At 43.1% G+C, this 15,800-nt stretch overlaps 1 long non-coding RNA gene across 1 annotated transcript; it reads left to right on the top strand.

Annotated features, from left to right (window-relative positions):
* The first annotated feature begins 11,563 nt into the window (after positions 1 to 11,563).
* On the top strand, positions 11,564 to 15,160 carry LOC121678516. Its single transcript, XR_006021255.1, has 3 exons — positions 11,564 to 11,588; positions 13,633 to 13,638; positions 14,998 to 15,160. It is a non-coding gene; the product is annotated as an uncharacterized LOC121678516 (long non-coding RNA).
* Positions 15,161 to 15,800: the final 640 nt, after the last annotated feature.

Raw genomic sequence — 15,800 nt, 5'->3', positions numbered from 1 at the left:
TGGGTCACACAGCAGTAATCCTGCCATACCTCAACTTCCTCTGGCAACCGCTCTTCTTATAGAATAATGCACACACACACACACACACACACACACACACACTGCCTGAGCTCAGAGACAGGAGAGGAAAGCAATCTTAGCTCTAAGATTATTTTGCAAGTTTTAATCTGGCCCATGTATGCATGTATGTATGTCTCTCTCTCTCGTCATAGGGTTTCACACCACCCCTCAGCTGCGCCAATCTGCCTGGAAGAACACACAACAGAAGTAACAAACACAAATAATAAACAACAAGACCCACAGGGTCGTAAAACCCCCACCACCAAAAATCCATATCTAATATGGATTAAATCTAAGCTAATGTGGACTCACTGATAAATGCGTGACAATGTGTCAGACAAAATGTTATCACACCCCTTCTCATACCTTATCTCAGTACAGTAGGACTTTCAGACCACATTCTGGTGCGCTGGGGAGAGAGAACTCAAAAACAAGAAACACACACACACTCAGACATACACACATACTCTCTCTCTCTCACACACACACACACACACATATGCAACTCTTATGCACACACACATGCACACGTAATTGTACAATTGCACACACACGTGCTTGCACACGCACACAAGCATGCACATCACAGACGCACACACACACACACACACACACAGAACCAGAAAAGTGAATAGAAAATAGAGAATACCCTAAAATAGGACAGCTGTTATGTATGTTGTGGCCTTGTGAATGGTGGTTTTGTGTTGGAAAGGCAATCAGTGGTCCATCGTTTTGCCATTGTTCCACTGGCTAGGCCTTCTCCTTTCAGACACACACACACACACTCACACACACACACACACACACACACACACTGTGGTTACCATTGTTCCACTGGCTAGGCCTTCTCCTTTCAGACACACACACACACACACACACTGTGGTTGCCATTGATCCACTGGCTAGGCCTTCTCCTTCCAGACATCATGTCAAAACAACAAAATGTTGACAAAATACAGAAATGTAACAGACATACTTTCCTATGTTTTGGGATCACTCTCACTGTATCACGAGGTTATAAATGCATGGTGATATTTTTGCAATGTAATCTAACATTACCTCACTATAGACAATGCAGATCTTCAGATAAGCTCTCCTCTCCTGTGCTGCTGCTGGGGCATTTGGGTTAAATGGCATCGGCATGCAGTTCAACATCACGTCTCCTTAAGTCCTCTAATAATTCCTAATTTATGTCATCAACACATTTTCACATCTTAATGGACACCACACTGATTTCCCTCGTGTGGTAATATTGTTCCTTGTAATTATGTATGGTTTGCAGAAATGGGAACTGCGTTGTATAGATGAGAGGAGCGAAGTGTGCGTTATGCAGCACAGGCGGCCAAGCTCTCATGCAGGTGCAAGCTACGGCTGTACCTTACCATCAGGCAACTCAGGTACAGACAGTAGGCTATTTACAATATTTTCTGTAAAGTAGAGTTTGTAAACACTTTATCATCAACTTAATGCACGCACATCTTTTGTTTGAGCAGGAGAGAGAATAACATGCTCATGAGCATGCACATGCACATGAATAGAATCTCTGCATGTTCTTCGCTTCGTTCAGACACGAGCTCATTTACATAATGTCCGGCTAAGTTCGGAATTCCAAATAGCCGGTTATGTTGTTCAGATATATTGAATTTCACACACATGGTGTACATCGGAACATCAGAAACACAATCAGTCCCTCCAGGAATTCGCGATGTTGCGATCGCAACAATTAACGCAAATTCAGCAAATCCTCGTGAATATTAGCTCGTGTCATGTTTGCTAGCTTGTGGGCTCAGTTGTGTAGTGCTACCAAAATCATAGAAATTAATAACATTGCAAGACATTTACCTCTTCTGTGATCCAAGAATGATTTCATTCGAGTTATGTATTTTAACTAATGACATAGAAACATCCCGAATTCCATCCACATATCGTAATGCACTATGCAAAAAGTTATTTCCAGTCGTAGCCGAACACAGTGAGATGCAAGCGTTCCAATCCACTTAGAAATGTCATTACGCTACTCTCAATTCTTACTCTCAAGACTCCTTAAAGTGGCAGGCAGTCAATTAGACGTGCACACCACCAATGTAATAACATTAAAGAAAAGTGTAGTCTAATAGTTTAAATCAATATACAATTACTAGATACTTAGTTGGCTATTAGTAATTATGCAAGTCACAGAATATGAATTATTACAAACATATGAACTTAATATGAATTACAACATATATGAATGTATTGAAACATGACATGATGCCATCTTTTTAGGGGGCTATCTTTTTTGGACAGTTCTACGAAAGGTTATACTGCTTTGTGAATTACCCCAGTCAAAGTATTTACACAAATAAAGTAGGTCTATTTTGATTTTGAAAAAAAATCGCAACTATTTTTGCAATTTTCACTTCCTCCCGCAATTTCTTTGCAACAAACAGCTAAAAACACCGCAACTTCCATCGCAATTTTTTAGAAAAGTTGTCGCGAAATCAGGCATTTTAGAACGCAACAATCTCAAAAAATCCTAGCGAAATCCTGGAGGGACTGCACAATACCAGCTTTTGTGTTTGATACAGGGTGAACAGAGAGGCACAAATCACTGATCAAGCACACACACAGAGGGGCATAAATCACACACAGAGAGGCACAAATCATTGATCACGCACACACACACACACACAGAGAGAGGCAAAATCACTCCTCACGCAAACAATTTGCTTTTGAGCATGTATTATATATTCAAATCTGTCTAAATACAATGCTCTACACTATACAGAGGATTCTCTAGTCTCTTATAGCTGTTTTTATGGACAGTTGCAGGAATCCACATTGTTGTAATTATCAATGACCAGTCTAAGCGCTCCGCACATAGGCGTCGACATAATGGGCAGCCGTGGCCTACTGGTTAGCGCTTCAGACTTGTAACCGGAGGGTTGCCAGTTCAGACTCCGACCAGTAGGCATGGCTGAAGTGCCCTTGAGCAAGGCACCTAACCCCCCTGTAGCAGGCAGCTCACTGCGTTGGGATTAGTGTGTGCAGAGAGTGTTCACGGCACTAATTCATGGATTGGGATAAATGCAGAGACCAAATTTCCCTCACGGGATCAAAAGAGTACATATACTTATACTTAAGTATATATACTTATACTTATATATGTGTGTATATATACTATATACATGACTGTGGCGCACATATGCGTCGACATGACTGCGGCGCAATCTGCTCTCCACATTTGACTCCATTGTTTCCAATACAACCCCGTTCACCAACGCCGCACTACGCCGTCGCTGCCACCGTGTCAACTACGATTCGGTTCGGTTTCTGTTGGCGCCGCTCAATAAAATCCATCGTTTATCCAGCGCTTGACAATTCAAAATGTCGGTGCTGATGTGCGTGACAAGTGACAGCGCACACTCAAGACTCAGGTGCGATGCTAACACACTCAAGACTCAGGTCCGATGCTAACACAATCAAGACTCAGGTCTGATGCTAACACATTCAAGACCATCAGGACCAAGATCAAGACCTGGGGCAACAGAACCTTCTCAGCTGCTGTACCCTCCCTCTGGAACGCCCTACCCGACCACATCAAACAAACACCCTACCATCCATTAAACACCCCTCCATCCTTCAAACACCCCACCATCCTTTAAACACCCTACCATCCTTTGAACACCATACCATCCTTTAAACAGGTCCTCAAAACCCACATCTTCTAATTGGCCATTTCCTGTTAATTGGCTTTCCCAGCTTTGCTCTTGCCCCCCCAGCATTGCTTTTGTGATTGCCCTCAAAGACGCTTTACAGTTTTCACATAGATACACATAGACATATACATAAATACACACTCTGCCTTTAAAAGCGCTTTACAAATTAAATGTATTATTATTCCATGGTAGCCTTCAACTGTGGTTGAGAACTATTGAGTATACTGTGTTAAGCACTGAGTATAATTTGAATTTGTTTTGTTTAAAGGAGCATTTTGGTGATTTCTGAAATAGATCTCTGTTTCTCAAGGTCACAGAGTACTGTTGGTACGAAAAAAAATAAAATGCCCCCAGAGTGTGGCACTGTAGCTGCCTGGCAGCTTTAGCTGTCCGATTGTTCTATTTTATTTTCATAATGACAGTACTCGGTGACCTCGAGAAACAGATCTATTTCATAAATCGCCGGAATTCTCCTTTAAGGCCGGACCGACGCCACTGCCTTGTCATCTGACCTGGAGCCATTCCACAGTTTAAGAAACACTGCGATACACCTCACACACACACACCTTCTCAAACACTGTTGCTTATCCTTTACACAGCACATCACACACACAGAGTGTCTCTCACACCCCACAAACCATCCAATCAGAATCACCCCTATCGTATCAGCTATCCAATCAGAATCACCCCTATCGTATCAGCCATCAGCCTTTTGCCTTAAGCATCCAATCATCACTTCTCATGTATGTTTCTGTGTGTGTGTGTGTGTGTGTGAGAGTGTGACTGTGTGCACGTGCCTGTGTGTGTGTGTGTGTGTGTGTGTATATGAGGCTGTGAGAATAAATCTCACCGCAGCTGAACTAGCACCCTGACAGATTTATGGAGCCAATCAATACTGTGGCCGGGCCCTGCGTTTGTTGTGTTCATTTTTAGCTTATTGATATTTGTGCTGTAAAAACAGGCAGCGCTGCACGGCCCGCACCCCCTCAGCCTGGCCTGACATTTCTGCCTAATTATTGGCCGCTTGCCTCCATTGTGTCTCCGCGGCTTTTCCTTCTCGACGCACGCTGTGGTAGGAGAGTGGGCGGGGGGGGGGTGTGGCGTTAGGGCGAAGTCACAGTAGTGGTTAACTAATCAGCGTCTGACACAGCATCTGCACTATCACCAAAACAGACACAGCATCTGCACTAACACCAAAACAGACACATCTGCACTTACACCAAAACAGCATCTCAAGATTAATGCTATCTTCAAACCAGACAAAGCATCTGCACTAACACCAAAACAGACACAGCATTTGCACTATCACCAAAACAGACACAGCATCTGCACCAAATCAGCATCACAAGATCAGCGCTAACTCCTGCATCTGCGGTAACACCAAAACAAACACCAGCACTCATAAAGTATTACAGTATTAGTGCTAACTCAAGGACTGATACAGCAAGAACAAAACCTCATTGGTCCTTTGTGCTACCTCTGATTGGCTCTCTCCTGGGCCTCTGATTGGTCCTCTGTGTTGCCCGTGATTGGCTCTCTCCTGGGCTTCTGATTGGTCCTCTGTGTTGCCCGTGATTAGCTCTCTCCTGGGCTTCTTCAGGGGGTCAAGAGTGTGCAGATTAGCTTGGCATGTTAGCTTGGCATGTTAGCATGCGCCATTTTCAAGTATGGCGCCGCATGGAGCATTTGGAACCAGCTCATCAAATATCATCAAATACCCCCTAGATTTAAGTGCCCATCAGTCTCAACATTTAACTATATAATAAAAGTCCAAAAGTAAATTAAATCCCATACCAAAACCGAAAATCGTCTGCTTTTGATAGCCTGGTATGCCGCTCTGAAACCCGCTATGAAATGGCAAACAATAAAATAAAAAAAAAAACTAATCATAGACTGTAAAAATGCGCTACACATGGCACTAAAAACCAAATAGTTTATTTATAGTTCCACTACGGATATTTCACGTCATGTTCAAATGAATGTTTGCAGCAGCAGGACGGCAGGCAGACCGCTCTTCGTTAGAGCCGCTGTTATCCAATGAAATTAAGTCGTGCTTCAAGGCGACTCCACTCGGACTCCATGCGCGTTCACGAGCAACTTTTCCTTCTTCTTGTTACGTGGCAAGCAATGTATGTGCATTATCGACACCCTCTTACTGGAGGACGACTCTCTTTTTACAGAATATCAAATAAAAATCGACTTAGGTCCATGCGTCATTTCCAGCTTTGGAACTTGCCGCATGGTCAGAGCCGACTGGCGCTGGATCCGAACCCCAGTGTTCAATATGGCGTTGACTATGAATTGGCCGGATTTACTAGCCTAGCCTCCACCATTCATTTGTATGGAAGGTGGGACTTAGTCACTCTCTCCAGTTATGTATAATACCTCCATGGGCTTCTTAATGGCTCTTTCCTGGGCCTCTCATAGACCTCTGAAGTTCACCTACAAAAAAGAACCAAAATGGCTATCCGGTTGTTAATTGAAGCTAACTACCTATGGCAAGTTGCATTGCAAGTTAGCTCTGGGGTAGCAAAAATCTAAGTGTGCCGCCTTCACGTACCGGAGATCACAGTATCCACTCGAAGGCAGAGGACAAATGTGTGTTCAGGAAAACGTCTGCATTTCAGACTTTTTCATCCCCGCGAGAGTTTAACAGGTGCGATAATTCAAAATCCCCATGTTATTTTCCCATAGGAAAAATCGCCAGATACCGGATGTCAAAGATGGCTGCTTTTTTGTAGGCGAACTTCAGAGGTCTATTGGTCCTCTCGATTGGTACTCTGTGTTTCCTCTGATTGGCTCTCTCCTGGGCCTTTGATTGGTCCTCTGTGCTATCTGCAGGTATGTGTACTGTCCAGTGTATAATTAGTGGGTAGTGTGTGTGTGTGTGTGTGTGTGTGTGTTGATGTAGTACAGGGACATAAATAAACTAATAATTAAATAAATTGTGCTTGTCAATGTTCAATGTCCATATAATATCCAAATAATGCTTTATCCTAAAGAGCTGCGGCTTGAATACTTTGTGTTTTTATTCGGTACTTCTGACGGTTTGAAGGAGTAGACCTCTTCTGCTGACAGGAGTCATTTCCAAACCAGAGGCCATCTTCAGACGCATGGACACACACACACACTCACGAGAGGCCATCTTCAGACACACACACACACACACACACACACACACACACACACGAGAGGCCATCTTCAGACGCATCAGGGGGTGGAGGTGGACACACACACACACTCACAAGAGGCCATCTTCAGATGCATCAGGGGGTGGAGGTGGTTAGCTCATGCTGTGGCTTAGCAACCGTAGAGTGTCCTGTTTTCTAACACTTCTACATCTCTGAGTGGAAAAACAGCAAAGAGGCTCAGATGAACTAATGAGATAAGGGAACACACTCGCACGCATGCACGCACACACGCACACACACACACACATACAAATACACACAAATACACACAGACACACACACACACACACACAAATACACACACGCACACACACACACAAATACACACAGACATGTGTGCGTCAGTTCCGGTCTGGTTGATAGATCTATAGGATGAGCCTGGCAGAGCTCTCACATTCTTTCTGGTAGAATCAGAAAACAACTCTAACGCCAAGACGGAACTCAGCATGGAGTCGGCAGTGTATGTGAGTGGATTTCTCCTGCTGGTTTACATCACTGGTGCCCAACTTAGTCCAGAGATCGAACATGTGGTTGGGCTTGAAGGAGGACGTGTTCAATTTGTCTTCTCCTTGTCTTCTCTTTTTCTTGTGACTGACGTTGCGCTGTACAGGGTTTATTCAAAAGGAGCTCTGCTGCTGGTCCACAAATGCTTAAAGCCAAAACCAAAGCAAAAGGGAAATGATGTTAAATGTACTAAAATGGGGGATTATTATTTTGAGATGAAGAATGTCACTATGTCCCAGAGTGGACACTACAAGGCAGTGGGGAGGAGAGGAAGAGAAATCATAGGGCACAAACGCTTCCGCCTCATTGTCTGTGCAGACGGTGGTGAGGGGTCTCATGACAGAGTAATGTTCGATGACAGTGTTGTACTGTATAGGCAGGACGCTACTCTGGGGAATGGCAGCAGCTTGCAGCTGTACCGATCTGACTGGGGATCCGGGGGCCCTGAGAACATGCTGGTCCTGGACACCAACTCCTCACTGGAGCCACTCATGGGTGATCTGAGGGGCAGACTGCAGGTGGATCTCAAAAGCTCTCAGGTGACACTGTCTGGGGTGACATATGCTGACTCTAAAGACAAATGGTTTTCTCATCGTTACGGTGTGGAGAGGAGCTAGATGCCAACGCTTCAGTTACAAGAGCCTGAGGTTACATGCAAAAAACCTCTTTGCTCATGAGGAAGAGAGTGTGACTCTTCCTTGCATTTCAAAAGGAGAGCCCCCTGGCCAAGTGCACTGGTCCACTCCCACTGGGGATGTCCAGCTCACCAGTGACCACACCCACCAACAGGAAGTGATGTACATGCTAAACAGCAGCCAGACTGGGGACTACTCCCTCGTCATTCCCTCTGTGTCTCAACAACACTATGGGGGGTACAGATGTATGGGGCATGAGCCAGTAAAGAGAATGCTCCTCTATGTTTGCACCAAGGTCTCCCCCGTGGATGTAATGTTTTCTGATGCTCAACGTGTCCCTCTGGAGGTTACTCCACACCTGAACTTTTCAGATGTGAGAGGGATACAGTGGTTCCGCCAGCAAGTTCTAGAACCACAGGTTCTGATTCTAGACTCTTTTTATGAATCGGTACTTTTACCTGAGGATCTGAGCTGCAGAGTGTACTGTATCTAATATACGTACTAATCACTCTCTGACCATATCCAATCTCACGGCAGAGGACAGCGGGCTGTACACATGGAGAGTCTATGGAGGGGTGGACAAGACCCTTCCCTGGGCTTGTTCTGAGGGAACCATCCGCCTCCTTGCGTACAGAGATCCGTTTGGGGTGCACTCTCCTTTCTACAGAGCGCACGCTCCACTGATAGGCTGTGTGCTGCTGGGGCTGGTCGCTGTTGTGATCTGGTTGAACCTGAGGAGCAGAGGAGGACAGCAGACCTCTGGACGTCAGAGCAGAGAGGGTCAGCGGAGTGGAGAGGAAGACCTCTATGATGACGTGGAGATGGCTGAACACAGCTTCTGAAGTCTATACGCTTCTCTCTCCTGCGTCTGCTACATGTTAGTGTACAGTATGCTGTCTTCTCGGTGATTGGCTGGAACAGTTTATGTTTCATGGTCCAAGCTGGACCAAGCTGTTTTTGTTGCTGTTTTCGGAGCCTGGGCTGTCCACAGAGACTGTGTTTTTGTACAGTGTATTCACGGGACAGGCAGCTAGCAGATGTAAGGAGATGTTTGCTGTATGTGACAAAAAGTGCTTTAGCTTAGAAACCGTGCAACATCACTTAGAGCAGTGTTTCTCAAAGTGTGGTCCGGGGACCACTGATAGTCCGCAAGCTATCCCAAGTGGTCCGCGAGCAGATGTGGTAAAATATAATATAGATGAGTTGTTTGCAATATTGAACCAACTTGTATGTAAATCCAAACAGTTCTGCAACACTGCCTATGTAAGCTATGCCATCAGTTTAAATAATAAATTAAGGTGGTTCAGTGAGTAGGCCTATTGTGTAGGCTAATATACTGTTGAAGTAGGTCTAATCTTTTTTTTTTAGCTAGGTGGTCCGTGCGTTTCTTTTTTATTGGTTAAGTGGTCCTTCGTCTGAAAAAGTTTGAGAAACACTGACTTAGAGCACCTAAAAAAAAAGCTTGGGCTTTTTATGCCTTTAATGACCATAATAAAGGACCACGGGGCGGGAATCGAACCCGGGTCGCCGGCGTACGGTGCAGGTGCCCCAGCCAGTTGCGCCACAGCTGGGGATGCTGAGAGCACCTTTAAGTTGTTCTTAAGTTTCATGAGATAATTAATTTTCTAAAAAAGTTTAACCACCTGCTGTAAGTTAGCTTATATATTCATCATGTGATATTCATGTCGGGCTTGTATTAGAAATAACTGCTATTTATTTTACAAAACAATGTGAATTTAAAACTTTTTGCATGAATGTAACACATGTATAAGATATTACAGTTCCAGTTTTCTGCAAACAATAAAGCTTTTATGTTTTTTTGCCTTGTTGACTTGGGTGTTTTTGACATTTGTGTTTATGTTTGTGTGTATGTGTGTGTGTGTAGTGTGTGTGTGAGCGCAGGGGCGCCTGCAGGAATTAATGCTATGGTACGCACACCCATCACCCCCCCTCCCAAAAAAAAGAAAATCACTCGTGAACAATATTTGTCCCGTGCATTGGTCAGCAAAAAAGTAGCCTACATAGCATAACAACATCCACATGCAATAATACAACGACAATGTCTACAATGACCTATTCATTTGGACAACTTGATACAGCCCTATACAGGCTAAAGTTACCTTTAGTTTTGTTCTAGCGTAACGTGACGTCTGGCTTAGTGCAGTCTAACGTTCTGACAAGCACACCAATTGCCTTGTTCTTGCCCATCTGGAATAACTCCTAGCTTTGCTGCCTCCATTCTTTCTGTTTTCGTTGTTTAAACTTGTGATATCCATGATGAGTATTGAGTTAGTGAATTAGCTCAACATTGTGTGCTGATAACCATATATAGATAGCCGAGTAAAAGAAAACAAGTAGCCTATTGCGTGTCTGCGTGCGTATTCTCTCTCCTGCTCAAACAAAATGCGTGCACGTTAATTTTGATAACGTGTTCACTAACTTTACGTAATAGAAAATGGTAAATAGCCTAATGGCATGCAGCTAAACTGCAACTATACTGTGCATAGTTGGAAAGGTATGGTAGGCCAATTTGGTGTGAATACACACACACACAAGGGAAATGTTCTGTTGTTGAGTAGCTTGATGGTACGCACAGTATTTTTTGATAAAAATGGTCAAAACTGTGAGATGAGCACAACGCCAGATCTGCCCTCAGACCAGCTTCTTGATATGTGCAATTCTACTTTTATTAATTTATTTTAGATTTATTTGACACTACTTGTGCCAGGGGCAGAATACTCTAAAAGCAACATGGGATGTTGATATTTTATGAAGCCATGAATGAATCATCATGCCTATGATCCAAACATAGACTACATGATCAAATAGCCTAGTTAGGCCTATAGTTAAATTGTCTGGTATAAACCAAATCAACACTCCACTATGTGTTTGCAGGTAATATTTATGCAACGTTAGAACATGTTGGCTTAACAAGTTACCAGTCCAAAACACACAGAAAATTGCCACAGAAAGTTGACTTTATAATCAACTACTATTTGTTCCAACAGCATCCAGCATTTAAACAAAGCATTTATCAAATTGAAAAAGAAAATACTGTTACTGTAGTAACTGTACCACATTATCCCAACACATGTTCTCTAGCTCTCTTGCCGCCCTTTTAGAGGTAATTGCCAGGCTGAAGCCTAGGCTACTACATTTAAACACAATTCTCGACTCAAGGCATTCCAGCCTACAAATTTAATAAGAAGTACTAAATCATGCATAATTAAACAATAACTCAATTTAGGCTACTTGGCTACGCAAAAAGGTTTCTATTAGGCTACAGCACAACCCCTATTCAAAGAACGGCTGCCTTGTCTCGCAATAAACAGCGGCACTTGTTTCACTTCAATGTCAAAATCCAGACACTTTTTCAACTGCATGAAACATAACAGTGAACCATCAAATATCTCCCAGATTTCAGTGCCCATCAGTCTCAACATTTAGTAATATAATCAAACAGTCCAAAAGTAAATTAAATCCCAAACCAAACCGAAAATGTTATGCTGCTGATCAGGCGCGTCGTTAGACCTGGGCATTCGGGGCTATAGCCCCGGATCTATGGGCCGTCAACAACAACAACAACAAAAACTCTAATCGTGAATGAAACTAGATGTACCGCATAGCGGTACAAAATATGACCGCCGCTCAGTCCTGTACATCCGTTCCGAGAAAATAAATCCCACACTTCAATTTGTCTCCATCTTTTACTCCATCCCCCACTCTTGAAACTTTTGTGTATGCTTGTTTGGCATGCCTGAGCGTGTGTGTGCGGCTGCACAGAAAGTAGCCTACTGGTGCTGAAAAGGTGAATAGATTGTAGAATAGCCAAAGATGTAGCATTGTTATAAAACCTTTAAAATCTCTAAACAATCACAAGTAGGGCAGTTCATCACAGTTCATCCATTGCAACTGGATTGATGAAAGGTCACTTACACCTGTAGGCTACATTGTATTTGGGAAAAGCAAAAGGTATCAGCATAATGTTATTTATTTATTTATTTATTTATAAACAAAAACATCTCTATCAGTTCCATGCCATTTTCAACAGCTATCAAAAACAAAGGTCATTTTTGGATGGATGGATTTTTTGTGAATGTTTCTTCTTCTACATAAGATTTTAGTCATCTTTAGTTCATGTGATACTTTATTGTCAATGCACAAATTAAGTAACAGTAGTCTGAAACGTTATTGTTAATGCACAAATTAAGTAACAGTAGTCTGAAACAAAATGCTGTTTTACATCTAACCAGTGGTGCAAATAACTGACATGTTCAAATGGGCCTTGAGGAAATGCGTCGCTAGACTGTTCATACACATTTTAACGGGCCAAAGTTGAAGACCTGTTGTCCGTTATTGTTAGGCAAATATAGGCTGATTCATGTTCCCTTGCAGGGCTCTATCAAGTTTTGAAGTTTGCAAGGAGTGAGACTTTGTTTCTCAGGGGGGAGGGGGCGTGGCATTGGCACAGTGCCACGCCCCCTCCCCCCTGATCGAAGTACATGAAAGTCTTACGTCTGCTTGAACTACTCGTGGCGCCCCTCCCCCGATCAACAGACCCACCCTCCCCATGTCCCATCGACCCAGCTTCATGAGAGAGCACAAATTCCATTATTTCAAACACACTGTTTTATTTATTCTAGAACCCTATAGTAAATAATAACAAATAATAACAACATAAATTATAATAATAATTTCACCCAAATGGGCCCTTTGAACAGCAGTGGCTCATTCTTCTCTAAACAAACAGAAAACAACCAAATGAGAAAAAGCACATTTAGCCCCAAAATGGTCTCTTGAACAGTGGTGGTTCTGTCCGTGTGTGTGTGTTTACGAGTGATGTTGTGTGTTGTAAGTGTTTGTGGCAGATTTTGATGCCTTGATGACTGATACTGGGGACTCCCATTTGAAGCACTGTGGTTCAATGTCAGCCATTTTCACAGTCATGAGGCCATCCTTAAAAATATTCTTGTTTGCAGTAACAGCCAAAAAAAAAAAAAAAAAAATGGGTAGGTAGGTACAGTAGGTCAATATTTTTTTTTTCAAGATTCAAAGTAAAAAAAAAGTACAATTTTGGTCATGGTGATTACGTAGGTATGAATTTAAACAAATGTGCATATTGTGACGTAACTGACTGGGTCCTCAACCCGTGCCTTCAGGCGCATCACTGCAAACCTCAATCTGATGCAGGTTATGTAGACCAGCTTTTCTCAAACTTCTTTGACCTGAGGCCCAGTCATGGCAGACTTTGGGGTCATAGGGCCCATCTACCCAACCCCACCCATACCCGGGACACCGAAACACCGGTGCACATGAAATTTGGTGGGTATATAGCCCCACTAGACTTTTAATATCACGAAACAAAATTTTTCCGTAAAAAGTCTAGTGGGGCTACATACCCACCAAATTTCATGTGCACCGGTGTTTCGGTGTCCCGGGTATCGTTGACCAAAAATTCAGGAAGTAGATGACGGGGGGAAAAAAAAAAAAAACTTTGACAATCATTCGCTAGCGGCGGTCATAATAAATAGCCCCGTAGAAGAGACTTTTGTGTTTTGTGTCCATTGTGTGTATTAACAGCAGCGCAAGAAAATCTGACGTGATCTGGGCAGGTTTAGAATGATTTGTTGCAAAATGTTGCAATTTCAAGTACCTTCTCCTCTACGCTACGCATTGCTGTTTCGTGCTTCTACTAACTAGCCTTAGCGAAATAAGTGTACAGAAGGACAAATGGATATTAGAAGTTTCTTTAGAAAAAAAAGGGCAGAGCAGGGACAAGAAGTGGAAACTCACAGTGTGTCATCATCTCCCACAACCCAGGAGGACATTTCGATCAGCTCAGGTTCGTGAAACGCAGCCCTCAAAGACAACATTGATCAATGCTGGTCTGATGTTACTAGCTAGCAGGCTACCACTGCACCTCACTAACTTGAAGGACACTTTGTTTGAATAACTACATGTAGAAAGAGACACTAACTTACGTTTGGTTCTGTAGAATGGAATCACATTTTTCACCACCAACAAAAAAAATGTTTTCCATGACAGTATAGTAGTTGCGCCAGTCTTTTTTACCACAGGTTAGCAGTGCAGACTTATTCATTCACTGACGTTGGTATGATTCCAAGAAACGGTCGAATGTGACCTTCGGCAGCGAGTTGAGCGGAGCAAGCGGCAAAAGTTGAGCAGAGTTGAATGAATGAGGAGCGAGCGGTTTTCACAGATGGACTTTGGCTATGATACCTAACATCAAGCTATTCCCCTTCACCAATCCAGTAATTGTGTCCAATATTATACTTTCAGTGATCATTTGAAATACATAGCGGTAATAAACAAGACTGCAGTTTCAATATATCGTGATTTACTATTGAATCAAATATTGAAGTAAATATGGTAAACCTGACCTCGTTTTGAGGGGGCTTCCAAGCAATGCATGCTGGGCTTGATTTTGACAGAATGGAACTTTTTCTTTGGGCAAAAGTTTGTGATACACAACCCAAATGCATTGCTTTCAAGGCACCCATAGCCCATTAATTGAAGGTGATGACGTCCAAATGTTTATCCCAAGACGAACGCTCACACCTGTGGACTTGACAGAGGTGCATGACGATGTTTATTCTACAGGCTATTTTAATGTCATATTTTGGGTGTTGTATGTGGTGCACTTTGGCAGAATAGACGTTCTCCTTACACGGTCTTTAAACATCAAAATATTCGGAATGCCGTGACGTGAGTCATTACAATTGGCCTTCCTTTTCATTCTCAAAGTAGGTTAAAATTGCATGTTCATCAGCCCGATTTTCAAAATCTCTCGGGGGAGAAACCCCCGAAACCCCGGACAAAAAGGACTCTAACTTCTGGGCTCCAGCCCCGAATGTTTTAAATAGCTAGCGACTCCCCTGCTGTTTATAGCCTACCTGTATGCCGCTCCAAACGAAACGCATGTCTAAATGCAGGTTAGAAAATTAAAAAGCCTGCCTCGAATAGCCTACCAGCTTGCCTCAAATAAAGATGCTGTGCTTTGCAAAAGACCCCAGCCATAATTTGAGGATTTACGCTAAGCAAGTAGCCTGGATTATTTTATGATGGTTGTTAGTAGACAAACTGGTTTAAGATATCCAACAGAGTGAATATGAGATTGTGCAGTCTTACACTGTAGATGGCTGTGGTTAGTGATGTGATGCTGTTAATGGGAAGTTTTACATAGTTAGCGCAAACCCTATAGGTTATTATTTATTTAGCGTATCTATAAGGCTTTTTTTCCTTATCAAAAGTGAGGGGGACAACGGCCGTCTCTTCAGCACTGCGGGGGACATGTCCCCCACGTCCCCGTGCCTCCTGCACGCTTCCACGCACGCGATTACAGGGTAAATTGTCTTGTTAATTCTCCACAACAGAACCAGTGAGTAATGATGACCAATGCTCACAGAGGGCCTCTAATTACATAGCTGGACCTCTGGCTATAGTGTGTGTGTGTGTGTGTGTGTGTGTGTGTGTGTTTAAGATGACCAGAGGGAAGACTGGAATTGGACCATTCTTCTTTGACCTATTTAGAACAGAATCAATTCATGAAAAAGTCTGACTGCCTGTCAAGCAGTAAGGTTTTGCAGTTCAAATCTTAACTGATCTGTGTGTGTGCGTGTGTGAGTGTCATAGCATCTCACCAAAATCAGGAATAACAAGGTAGACACTGTTTATGGGATCACTGAGTTGAA

This window comes from Alosa sapidissima, chromosome 12 (assembly GCF_018492685.1).
Source record: "Alosa sapidissima isolate fAloSap1 chromosome 12, fAloSap1.pri, whole genome shotgun sequence".
Taxonomy (NCBI): Eukaryota; Metazoa; Chordata; class Actinopteri; order Clupeiformes; family Clupeidae; genus Alosa; species Alosa sapidissima.
Note: the sequence above shows the minus strand (reverse complement) of the source record. Positions and strands in the feature narration are given on the sequence as shown.